Genomic DNA, 13363 nt, shown 5'->3' with positions numbered 1-13363 from the left:
TTTCTTTCTTTCTTTCTTTCTTTCTTTCTTTCTTTCTTTCTTTCTTTCTTTCTTTCTTTCTTTCTTTCTTTCTTTCCCTTCCTTCCTTCCTTCCTTCCTTCCTTCCTTCCTTCCTTCCTTCCTTCCTTCCTTCCTTTCTTTTTCTTTTTTTTGGAGGTTAATTCTCACTAGGATGTGAAAAGATTCAATTATTATTGAGTTCCTCACAGAGTTTTTGGCCAGGGCTGAGTTTGAACCCACTACCTCTGGCATATGGGGCCGGCTCCCTACTCCTCAAGCCACAGGCACTGCCCCTCATGTCTCTTTCTTTACCATCATTTCTAACTCTATATTTCTTCAGTTGATCACCACCAGTTTCCACAGGTCTTAGCAGACCCTGCTCCGGAGGTGGGACCCCAACACCGAGGGACATGGTTATTTCTAAGTTTTGGCAATTGTGGATAAAAGCTGTTGTAAATATCCATGTGCAAGTTTTTGTGTGGACATAAGTTCATTTCATTTGGGTAAATACCAAGGAGTGTAATTGCTGGATAGCATAGTACAGTTAATCTTTTAAGACTCTAAGAAGTAATCTTTGCATTTCAATCAAACCCTGATGACAACAAAGCAAATCAACTCATCCAAAATAAATAATTTGATTGAATAGATAGTAAATGTAATTATAGTGCAATTTATGATGAAATGTTCCAGTATCTCAACTTCCAACGTTGTTTTATGCAATTATTAGGATATTCTTTTTTTCCCTCTGAATATACTTTATTACAGAATTTGGCTTTGGCATCATATACTTTTAGATATTCTTGAGCAAGAAATTTTGTCCTGAGACAGCAGTTATTTGATGACTATGGGTCAAAGGCAGAAGAAAATAAATTCACTGACCTGAAAGTATATATCAGTTAAAGTAAAATCATTTTTTGAGAAAGAAGAAGCCTTTGTAAAGTCCATGTTACTCTCATCTGTGAGCATGTTAACTGCGGCATTTTATTTCTTCCAGTAACTTAAAACCCCTTTCATTTTTGCCACATTCTCTTATGCTTAGTATCCTAAACTTATTTATTCTTACTTTTTTTAACTTTGAAATTGTTTGATCAGATTTGTTGAAGACTTTTGTATACAATAAACTGGAGCCATTTGAAGTATAGGACACAGATGAGTTTTGACACCAGGAAAACCACAGCCACAATCAAGATATAGAACATTCCCATCACCCCCTAAAGCTTCCCTGGCTCCAGCCCCAGCCCCCAGCAATGCACTGATCTGTGTTCTATCATTGTAGATTAGTTTGTGTTTTCTAGAATTTTATGTGGGTGAAATCACACTATGTATTCTTTGATTCTTTAATTATTCATCAGTGTTCTGTAGTTCTTGTAGAGACTGTTCCCTTCCTTGGTGAAATATTCTAGGTAGTTTATATTTTGCAGGTATTTTAAATGAGATTGAGTTGATTTGATTCTCAGCTTGGTTATTATCGAGTATAGCAATGCTACTGATTTGCATATGTTGATTTTGTAATCTGAGACTTTACTAAATTCAAATTTAATTCAGTGTAGGATGCTTAGGGGGAGTCTTTATGTTTTTCTAGGTATAAAATCATATCATCAGCAAACAGTTTGACCTCCTATTTTCCAATTTGGATGCCTTCCTTTCTCTTGCCTTACTACGCTGGCTAGAACTTTCAGTGCTATGTTGGATAGAAGTGGTGAAAGTGTCTCGTTCCAGTTCTTAGGCAAAAGTCCTTCAACTTGCCCATTCGGTATGATGTGGCTTTGAGATTTGTCACATATGGCTTTTATTAACTTGAGATATGTTCCTTCTATGTGTAGTGTGATGAGTGATTTCATCATGGATTTTATCAAATGATTTTGTGCATTTATTGAAATGATAATATGGGTTTTGTTTTTAATTTTCTTTATGTGGTGAATCACATTTATTGGCTTGCATTTATAGAGTCATCCTTGCATCCCTAGGATGAAGCCCACTTGCTTGTGATGAATTATCTTCTTGATGTGCTGTTGGATTTGGTTCACTAATACTTTGTTGAGGGTTTTTATCTCTTATGCTCATCAGGGATATTGTTGTGCACTTTTCTTTTGTGTGCTCATGTCTTTTCCTAGCTTTTGTATCAGGGTGATACTGGCTTTGATTAGCAAGCAGGTAGGATTCTCTCCTTGTGGATATTTTGGAATAGCTTCAGTAGAATTGGTATCAGTTCTTTCAAGGTCTGGTAGAAACTGGCTGTGAATCTGTCTGGTCCTGAGATACTGGGAAGAAGTTGTTTTGTTTTTTGTTTTTTTAAATTACGGATTTACTGACTATAGTTCTGCTCAAGATTTCTTTTTCTTCTTGATTCAGGCTCAGGGGTTTGTCTCTTCCTAGGGATTTTCCATTTTGTCTAGATTTTTGTCTATAAATGTGCATAGAGTTGTTCATAGTAGACTTAGATGATCTTTTGTAAGTTACTGGAAGAAATAAAATGCTACAGTTAACATATGCCCACAGATGAGAGTAACATGGACTTTACAAAGGCTTCCTCTTTCTCAAAAGATGATTTTACTTTAACTGATACATACTTTATTTATTTTCTTCTGCCTTTGACCCATAGTCATCAGTTGTGCTTATTGGAGTTCTCTCTTTTTCTCTTTTGATTAACTAGTGTTCTATCAGTTTGTTTATCTTTTCAAAAAACCAGCTTTTCATTTCATTGCTCCCTTTCTATAGATTTTTTTGTTTGTTTGTTTCAATTTTGTTTAGTTCTGCTCTGGTCTTTGGTATTTCTTTTCTTCTAATTTTGGGTTTGTTTTGTTCTTTTTTTCTAGTTCTTTGATGTATATATAACATTGGGTTGTCAATTTTTGATAATTCTGTATTTTAATTAATTTAATTTATTTGGCACTATAAACTTTCCTGTGAGCACTGCTTTTCATTTTTTGTATTTCAGAGGTTTTGATAATTTGTATCATTATAATTCATTTTGGAAAATTTTGAATTTTCCTTCTTGATTTCATTGTTGACCCAGAGATCATGCAGAAATAGGTTGTTTACTTTCCAGGTATTTGTCTAGTTTTCACATTATCACTTAGAATTAATTTCTTGTTTTATTCTACTGTGGTTAGATAAAATACTTGGTACAACTTTGATTTTTAAATATTTATGGAGATTTGCTGTGTGGTCTATTATTTTGTCTTTCTTTGAGAATGTTCCAGGTGATAATGAGAAGAATGTATATTCTAATGTTTTGGGGTACAATGTTCTGTAACTGTTCATTAGGTCCTTTTGTCCTAGGTAGGGCCCAGTTTAAGTTCAGTGTTTCTTTTCTGAATTTCTGCATCAAAGATCTGTTTATCGCTGTCAGTGGAATGTCAACATCCCCCAGTATTATTGTATTGTTGTTAACTCTTTCCTTAGGTCTAGTAGTATTTATTTTATGAGTCTGGGAGCTCTGCCATTAGATGCATTTATATTCAGGATTGTTATATCTTCTAGTTGGTTTGATCCCTTAGTCATTAAATAATGACCTTCTTTGTCTCTTTTTACTTTTGCTAATTTAAAGTCTGTTTTATCTGATATAAGAATAGCTTCCCCTGCTTGATTTTGGTTTCCATTTTCCTGGAATATGTTTTTCATCCTTTCTTTGAGTCTATAAGAATTTTTATGAGTTAAGTGGGTCCTTTGTAAGCCACAGATCTGTAATTTTTGACTTTTTATTCATTCTACCATTTAATAATTTCTTTCTCTCTGAATTTCTCATTTTGTTTGTGTATTATTTTTCCGATTTCACTGAGTTATCAATCTCTGGTTCCTTGTAGCTCACTGAACTTTCTTAAAATAATTATTTTGTATTTGTTGTTCAGCAAATTGCGTATCTCCACATTTGAGTTGGTTATTGTGTTCCTTTGGTTGTTTCCCTGAATTATTTTGGTTTTTCTTGTAGCCTTGTGTTACTGTATGCACATTTGATGGAGCAGTTACCTCTTCCAGATTTTATGGACTGGATTTGGTAGGGAAAGACATTTATCTATGGGTAGATGCAAGGGTGACACCTGGGTTGAGTGTGGTAGTTCCAGTTCTGGAGAGGGCACAGCAGTGTAGTCTCCATGTAGCTCTGTCCCCTTGGATCAATATCATTAAAAATTCCTCAGTGGCCAAGGCTGTGAGGATCTTCAGCAACAGTGAGGGTTGCTGGCATCTTTGGGGGAAGGCTGCTGGAAACCTCCTGATCTCTTTTTTCATGAGGGATTTTGTGACTAAGGGGATCCCTCTTGGTGTGAGGTCCAGCTCATGGGTATCATTGTGGTGGCATATGTGGTATGTGCTAGCTAGGATGCAGTGGCAGTGGCTATGCCACAGTGGTGGTGACTTCAGTGCCTGAGATGCAGTTGCAACAGGAAGGAGCCATGGAGCTTGAGTCAGGATCATGGGCTCTAGGCAAGAGATGATGGCTATAGGGTCCAGAGAACTGGGTAGCCCACAGTGGTAATGACCCTGGTATTTGTGATGTAGGTGTGCACTGAGTAGCCAGGGAGGTGGAGTTGGGAGCATACAATGTGTAAAGAGACAGTGGTATCTAGGCTCCAACTTGCTGGACAGCTTGTAGCAGCAGTGGCCTTTGTGCCTGATTATGTGGGTGCATTTAGAGCAGCCTTGGAAGAGGTTGGAGTACAGGAAAACACAGAGCAGCCACAGAGTTGGGGTGTGAAGTATGCATGCATGTGGTGCACCCACTACTCTGGGGTCTGGAACATTATGGGGTTAGGATGTGGCAACCTTGTCCTGGTGTGGTACAACATGACTTGTTTCTCTCCGTGTGTGTGTATGTGTGTGTGTGCATGTAGGGGGGACAACAGCATCTCCTTATCCAGGGAATCCATGAGATGATAGCTGTTGCTTATCTCACAGGTGAATGCTGCTGGTGTCCTCTGCAGACCAGGGCACTGGGGTCAGTTCTGACAAATAACAGTGTCCTCTGCCATAAAAACTATGAGGAGTCCATGGATGTTGCAAGGCTGTTGAGTTCCTAGCAACAAAGGCTATTAAGTTCCTCCACAGAGCAGGGCCCTGGGGACTGTGATGTCACCTCCTCATGGCTGATCCAGATGGCCTCTGCTCTTTTTCTCTTTGTCCCTAGACATCTCCAGAGATCTCCACTAAACTGATCTCCCCAGTGATGCTGTCTAGGCAGTTATTCTCCTTTTTTGGCTTCATTGTGTTCAATTGATTGGACCATCCAACCCTCCCAGAGCTATTTTTGTTCATGAATAGTGGGCTAATTGCTATGTGGCGGGGGCGGGAGGAGGAGGATGTGGAAGGCTGGTATCTCTTATTCCACTGCCTTACTGATATCACTCTGCCCACATCGTTTTACAAAGTTAATTTTAAAAGCTATAAAGTTAGTGGCTGCTGCTAAGGGAAAGCAAATAACATCTTAGATTACCGTACTTCAAAGATTTATGGTTCTATCCTGATTCAGTTTCTTCACTAGATAATGTCAGTGGGGAACAATTTAGAGATGGCTTCAGATGTGGGCTTATTCAAACTTGAGATAAGGTCTTTCTTTAATTCCTGGGAAAGAAGGTATGTTATTCATCACTGCCAATACTTTCAACTGTATCCAAGAAAATGTATTGGAAATTCCAGAGATCATTAAATGCTAGCTTTTGTGAAAGTTTTATTTTTAGTTTAGTTGAAACGAATATTTCAAAGACACTGCCTAAAAATTGAAATCCAATTGTATAGGGGAAAATGGAAACTGTTAAGTAAGTCTTCTTTTCCTTTGTATATTTATATTCATTGCATCCTTTTACCTATCTGCCTTTGCCTGATTGCTGATCTAAGAAAGAAGTGTCTTAGACTTACCATATATATCTGACTTACCTTAAAATAACTAGAGTGGCAAGAACTGCAATTTTGCATAAGTATGTTGAAAAGAAAATGTAATTTATGTCTTAAAACAAAACTATATATTTATTCCATCTTCTGCACTCTCCTGCCCTACCTCCTCTCAAAGTATTAGATCTCTCTGGGTGCGATTTAACCCTGAACAACTTGGGTGGCAAAATCTGTAATTTTGCATAAGTGGATTAAAAGGGAAACTTCATGGTTTTGATCTTTTAATATATAATGAAACATAAGTATCTAGGCCAGACATTGACATTTCTGAGAATCTATAGCAATATTTGAGTTCCTCATGCATCACTGACAGTGATGTTTTCCATATGGCTTCTGGAGATTACAAAGATTATTAGCTCAGTTCTTCTGCTTATATCATAAGCAAATAAGCAAAAACACTCTTTCTGTACTGAGTGTAAATGTTTTATCATTATACCGAGTTCAGTGATTTGAGGGAATTTATAACCACAGTATCTTCTCAGCCACATTGTAGGATGACTATTGGAGCTGCTACATTCACTGAAAATAAAAGGAAGATAAAATTTCCTCTCTTCTACCTATCACATGCAAAGAGAAAAACTGTGCACCAAAAAGGACACTTCGCTTTTTTACTTGGCAACTATTTATTGAATGCCCACTGGGTCCCGTGTATGCCGTGTATATGTATTTTTATTTAGGTCATTAAATAGGAAATGTCTGATTTTGAATCAATAGTTTAGCTTATTATATCTCAAACAGGAAGCAGTACAATTAATCAAAGTATGCACCTAAACTATCAATACAGTTTTGCTATCTTAATAGTACTTGTGTATGCCGATAGCCAAGAAGCCTAGAGAGTGAGTGGCGCTGAAATTGCAAAAGGTGTTTTCCATAGCTTGTTGAGAGTTGAATATTTTTTCTTACAAGGAGTGGTCAAAAGTCTGGAAGAAGTGGTAGTCAGTTGTTGCCAGGTCTGGTGAATATAATGGAGGACAGAGAATTTCGAAGTCCAACTTCTGTAGTTTGAGCAGTGCTGTTTGTGGGACACGTGGTCAAACATTTTCTAGCAAGAGCATTGGCCTGTCTCTATTTACCAATCTTGGCTGCTAAACTGTAACCATCACCACATCCACTTGGTTGCAGTAGACCTTTGCTGTAATCAGTTGACCAGATTTCATGGAGCTGTACTAGACAATGCCAGTACTGGACAACCAAAAAACACCATTAGCTGTTGTGGATGAATATTTGGTTTTGAACCATGTTTTGACGCTTCATCTTTATCCAGTCATTGAGCCAAACACTTGGAATTGTCAACAAAAAAATTCATTTTTCATCACACAAAACAATATGGTGTAGATACGGTTTTGTCTTTATGTTGTGACAGAAAAGAAAGGCAAGCTTCGAGACAATTTCTTTTCTGACTGTTTAATTCAGCTTCTTTACCTTGTGGATTTGTTTCAAATGGTGCGATATTATTGCAATAGTAACATGGAGCCTTGTTGCTAACTGACATGTAGGTTGAGATGGATTCCCTTCCACTGCAGCCTTCAGCTCATCATTATCCACCCTGGTGTCAGGTCACCCATCTGGCTCATTTTCAAGGTTAAAATCACCAAAAGGGAGTTTCTTACACCAGCCAGGCACTGTGGTTTGATTAGCCACATCCTTCCCAAACTTGGTTGATATTTCAAGCTGTCTGTGCTGCACTGGTTCCATGATGAAACTTCTAGTAAAAAATAACATAAAATTCTGATTTATCCATGGATTCACAAAACTTGCACTAAAAGACATTAGAAGGATGATGACAAGCCATTTGAAGAAATGAGGATATGCCTTCACAATAAGAATGAGAAGTGTCAGAGTAAAAAGTCACAGATACCCAAACTGGGTTCTTAAGGAAACAGGGCATTTCATACTTGAATAACCTAACACTATGTTAGTAACAATGCCAATATCAATGTGTTTGCCCAAGGAGAAAAAAGCAACTTAGATAATTAATTAGGCAGAAAATTCTTCAGTGAATTTGTAAATGCTTTCAAGGAAAAGTTTAGCTTAGAGGGAGAGCCTGGGGTGGGTGAAAGGCTGAGGAAGAAATACGACTTACTGGGCCCGAGAAAGTGATCTAGTTACCAACGCCTGTAATTGTAGACTAGGGTAAGCAGAGCCTCTGTGTAACGCCTGTCTTTGCTATTAGTGCACCAAAGAAAACAAGGGAAATCTTTGCTCTGGGAAAAGAGTGAGGCAATCATAGACCATGCTGGGCTATTAAAGGTCCCTGAGGCTTTTTCAGTCGGAATTGAAATGCTTCCTTTGGACCAAGTGATCTGAAAGTTTCTTAAAGTGTGCTTCTTGGACCACCTACTGTCAAATCCCTGGGATACTAGTTAAATACCCACGTTCATAGATTTAGGCCAATTGAATCTGAATGGGAGTGGGCTGGGGGTGTCAACATTTTAAATAAGCTTCCCAGGGGATTCCAACTTACTCTACAATTTGCACGGATTTAGATTCTCTTGCCTATTAGACCCTCAGATGACCTCTGTGCCCTTCCACATTTCGTCCTGAATCAGTCCTAGGATTATTTCAGAGGAAATGGAAAGTAAATCCATTGGTCAGACATTTGGAAAGTGCAAGGAGCCAAGCAAATTCCACATGAAACTGAAGTCCTCACAGTGTAAAACAGTCCAGTGAGGACCAAACTGCAAACCGGAACTTGTGTTTGAAATCTGGCTCTGTCACTCATTATATATGGCCGTGGAAAGTAATTTCTTTTTTGATTATGCTTTTTCATAAAATGATCAGCATTTTCCAAATTTTAGCCAATTGAGGACTACCTTTGAAATATAGTAGTGCCACCTGCACTGTTATAAATTGTAATATTTTTATTTTAATAGTAAAGTTTAATGTGAAAAGGAACACTATATTATTATTAAAAATGGAAAGCCAACATCACTTACCATGATTAGAAAGTTTGAACAGTAAAATATCTAACGATCAAAAAATCAAAATGTCTATCTGTGAAGCTCTACAATGATCTTAACCACTACTAATTATATTGTTACCACACTTGTGGAAACAGTGAATTTAATGATATTTGGAAAGGGAGTTCAAGCTTATGAAGCGATTTCTGAAAAATCAACCTTGGGTAATAATCGGGCAAACATTTTATAATAAAAGTTCTACAAATACAATGGCTCCCCCAAAGGGCTTTTAAATATTTAATTAAATGCTTCCATCATCATGTCTATGGTATTTAAGCAGGAAATATTTTCCTTAATAACATCTGCTAACTCCATCTGTTTCTTTTTTCAAATCTTTAAAACAAAATTGGAATTAGAAAAAAAGAATTACAGTTTGAACAGAAAAGAAATTGCAACTCAGTTCCCAGTACATTTACTGTGCTTCCTTCAGGTTAATAGATGGTGGAGGTGGGGAAAGTGGGTGTTTGTCGGGATGAATATGAGTATAGTACCATCTAAAGTGACATTTTTTAATAATGTTAGACTGTACTCTAGGACCTCACACCGTCCTATTCATACTGTTTATCTTCAAGGTAATAAAGGAGCAGCTTCCAGTAAGACTTAGGCCAATGATTATCATTGAAGGCATTTATTATGGTTTTGTGCACCTGGTACAGTAATTGGTTAATTGGGTCCAAAAAAAGATAATTGAAACTAGATCATAAAAAATTAGCAACCCTCTGTGGGACTGACTAACCTCCCTGTTCACCACTGATACTGAAGAATTAAAGATGAACACAAACTCTTCTTATTTGGATATCGTGTTCAACCAAACAAGAAGACAGAACCTTCTACCTTGCGTTGTTCAGAGACCTGTTTGAGTCTCAGCAAGGTAATGGATTGAAAATGTTTTAAAAAACCATGAAGGCTAATAGCCTAAGAGATTGTTATGTTGATTTTTTTTTCCTTCGAGAGTCAATAAAAACTTTAGAAGCATGGTTTCTTATTTTTTTAAACAGTTACCTTACCTATAAAAATTGGATGAAATCATTCATGATCTTTTGCCTCAGAAAAACGTGTGGTACTCACCACATGCACAAATCTACAGTACATATAATTTCAGGATGTTCACGAACTTCCTAAAGTCAGATGCTTGAGCCTAGAATCCTGCGAAAGAGAGAGCGAGAGTTTTTGGTTTTATAATGCCAGGAGTTCACTGGCAGCATGCTAATCCTTTTCCTGCTTGACAGCAACATTGAGTACTACCTTCCAAATATAATTGTACCACCTGCACTATTGGAAAGTTTTTTAAAAAACTGTGACGTGCTCTCTATTAATATTAAGTGAAAGAAAAACATCCTGTGATGTCACCAAATTATTTCATGTTACAACTAAAAGCTGAAAAAAAGCTGGTTTGTGTCAGAATCCTTGACTTGCATCAGATTAATGCAACCAAATACTTGAGACCCCACCTACTGGTCAAGGTATTGTGCTGTGTTACCTAAGGGTGTTTAACCTTTTACCTCTTCATTCTCTGTGGCTCCTCCTTTTTAAAATGTAAATTTGAGTTTCTGGTCCATATCTCTTTTTTTCTTTCTAAAGAGCTTCCTGTAACATATAATTATTTACTTAATTTTTATTTATTTATTTATTTATTCTTATTTCAGATGAATTTGAGGGGACAAGCAGGTTACAATGTTTGCCCTTGTAGCTAGAGTCCCTATTGTAGTTGTGTCCTGCACCCAAGGGGCCTGCCTTACACCCTTTCATCCCCCTCCCACCTCCCATCTCACTCCCTTCTCTTCCCTTCATCTTGAATTGAATTGAATTGAGTTTTTCTCTTCTGTGGGCATGAATTAGATCCTCTATTGGCTTCATATTAGTACTGAGAAAATTGGATCCTTGCTTTTCCATTCTTGTGATACCTAGAAAAATGTGTTTCAACTCCAGGTTAACAGAAAAGGTATAAAGTCTCCATCCTTTTTTTTTTTTTTTTTAATAGATGAATAGTATTCCATGGTATTCACATACCACAGTTTATTAATTCGTTCCTGGGTTGAAGGACATTTAGGTTGTTTCCACATCCTGGCAATTGTAAATTAAGCTCCAATAAACAATCCAGTGCAAATGACCTTATGATAAAATTATATTTGTTTCCCCTCTGGGTGGTTGCCTAGTACTGGGATTGAGGGATCACATGGGAGGTCTTGAGTTCTTTGAGAATTCTCCATACTTCTTTCTAAAGAGGCTGTCTTAGTTTGCAGTCCCACCAGGATATAAACATGTTCCCCTCTCTTCACATCCACGCCAGCATCTGCAGCTTTGGGACTTTATGATGTGGGTGAGTTGCTTTTATAAGACATTTATACATCATCATGATCATCACTCCTTTCTCATCTCCATGGCTTAGAAAATTTTACTTCTCATTTAGCAATTAGTCACATACCAATGGGGTGAGGGGTTCAGGATGATTTGTTTTTCCATGTCCCTGATCCCTCCCACCAATTGGTCTATGACTTTAAGCCCCAGAATATACTTTTAAAAATTATTTTGATCTAATACAAAGTAGGAGAATAAGGGAGTGAGATAGGGGAGGAGAAAGGTAGATGGAGGGTCGAGGTATATGGCACACCTCCTGGGGGTAAGACAGAACCACAAGAAGGACTCTACCTGACAAATGCAATCAGTGAAACCTAATTCTTTGTACCCTCAATGAATCTCAAACAATAAAAAAAAATATTTTGAGATACAATTCTCTTTTCTTTTATTCAACATTTGTCTAGGCATGTTTGCCTGCAAACATTCTGTTACAGTGTTTGGAAAAGTATTGAGCAAATTCTCCTGCATAATCAGCCAGCTTTGTTTTAGAGACTGACATCCTTCTAGTCTAGGAGGAAGTATTTCCAGGTAATTACCAATAAGCTCCAGATAGGTAAGGCTCGAGTGTTGACCCAAAGAGGAGACAAGTTCATCAGCCTATTTTTCCCCAAAAGCAAACACTGCAGCTTTTTGCACTGAAAGAGCCCAGCTGGTAACATCTCAATATTTTTGTTGGTCACAGCAAAGTACTTCAAATTACCCAGATACTGGATTTCTTCTGGAATGAAAGTCAGGTGGTTATAGCTTAGATCAGTGATTCTCAACCTTCCTAATACCATGAGCCTTTGATACAGTTCCTGTGAGTCATGACCCACAGATTAAGAACTGCTTGCTTAGATTCAAATAACGAAGACTGAGGCATAGGAAAATCTTCAAGGGCAGATTCTCTATATTATTGTGGTCCAAAGAGAGCAGCTTTAGATTGGATAATGCCCTGATCTGTGCAGCAATGTTCTTATGCCATAACTTCAAGCAGGAAAGGTTCTGAAGATGCTGAAGGCTATTTTCTTTTAGGTCCAACTCATGCACATTATTCAGGCTGGAAATGGATTTGCAGGTTATGTCTCTGACAAAGGCTTAATAACCAGAATCCACAGAGAACTCAAATGTATTAGCAAGAAAATAACAAGTGATCCCATCTCAGGGTGGGCAAGGGACTTGAAGAGAAACTTCTCTAAAGAAGACAGGAACATGGCCTACAGATAAATGAAAAAATGCTCATCATCCTTAATCATCAGAAAAATGCAAATCAAAACTACTTTGAGATATCATCTAATACTAGTAAGATTAGCCCATATCAAAATCCCCAAACCAGAGATGCTGGCATGGATGTGAAAAAAAGGGAACACTTCTACACTGCTGGTGCAAATGCAAACTAATACGTTCCTTTTGGAAAGATGTCTGGTGAACACTTAGAGAACTAAGAATAGACCTGCCATTTGATCGAACAATTCCTCTACTAGGTATATATCCAGAAGACCAAAAATCACACTACAACAAAGATGTTTGTACCAGAATGTTTATTGCAGCCCAATTCATAATTGCTAGATCATGGAAGAAGCCCAAGTGCCCATCGATCCATGAATGGATCAATCATTTGTGGTATATATACACCATGGAATATTATGCAGCCCTAAAGAAGGATGGAGACTTTACCTCCTTCATGTTTACAAGGATGGAGCTGGAAAATATTCTTTTTAGCAAAGTATCTCAAGAATGGAAGAAAAAGCATCCAATGTATTCAGCCCTACTATGAAATGAATTTATAGCTTTCATAGGAAAGCTATAACCCAATTACAGCCCAAGAATATGGAGAAAAGGGAGAGGGAGGGGAAGGGAGGGGAGGGGGGAGAATGGGAGGAGGGAGGGTGATTGGTGGGATTGAGCCTATGGTTCATCTTACAAGGGTACATGTGAATCCTTCTTTCTTTCTTTTTCTTTTTTTTTATTAAATGATAGCTGTGTACATTAATGCAAACATGAGGTACAGTGTAGTGTTTTCATATACAATTTGAAATATTTTCATCAAACTGGTTAACATAGACTTTATGTCATTTACTTAGTTATTGTGTTAAGACATTTATACTCTAGTTTTAGAAAGATTCACTTATACCCTTGTAAGACAGACCATAGAGGTGATCTTTCCAATCACCCTCCCT

The sequence above is a fragment of the Otolemur garnettii genome, unplaced genomic scaffold (genome assembly GCF_000181295.1).
Source record: "Otolemur garnettii isolate 467f Iridium unplaced genomic scaffold, OtoGar3 scaffold00001, whole genome shotgun sequence".
In the NCBI taxonomy this organism is placed as follows: Eukaryota; Metazoa; Chordata; class Mammalia; order Primates; family Galagidae; genus Otolemur; species Otolemur garnettii.
Note: the sequence above shows the minus strand (reverse complement) of the source record.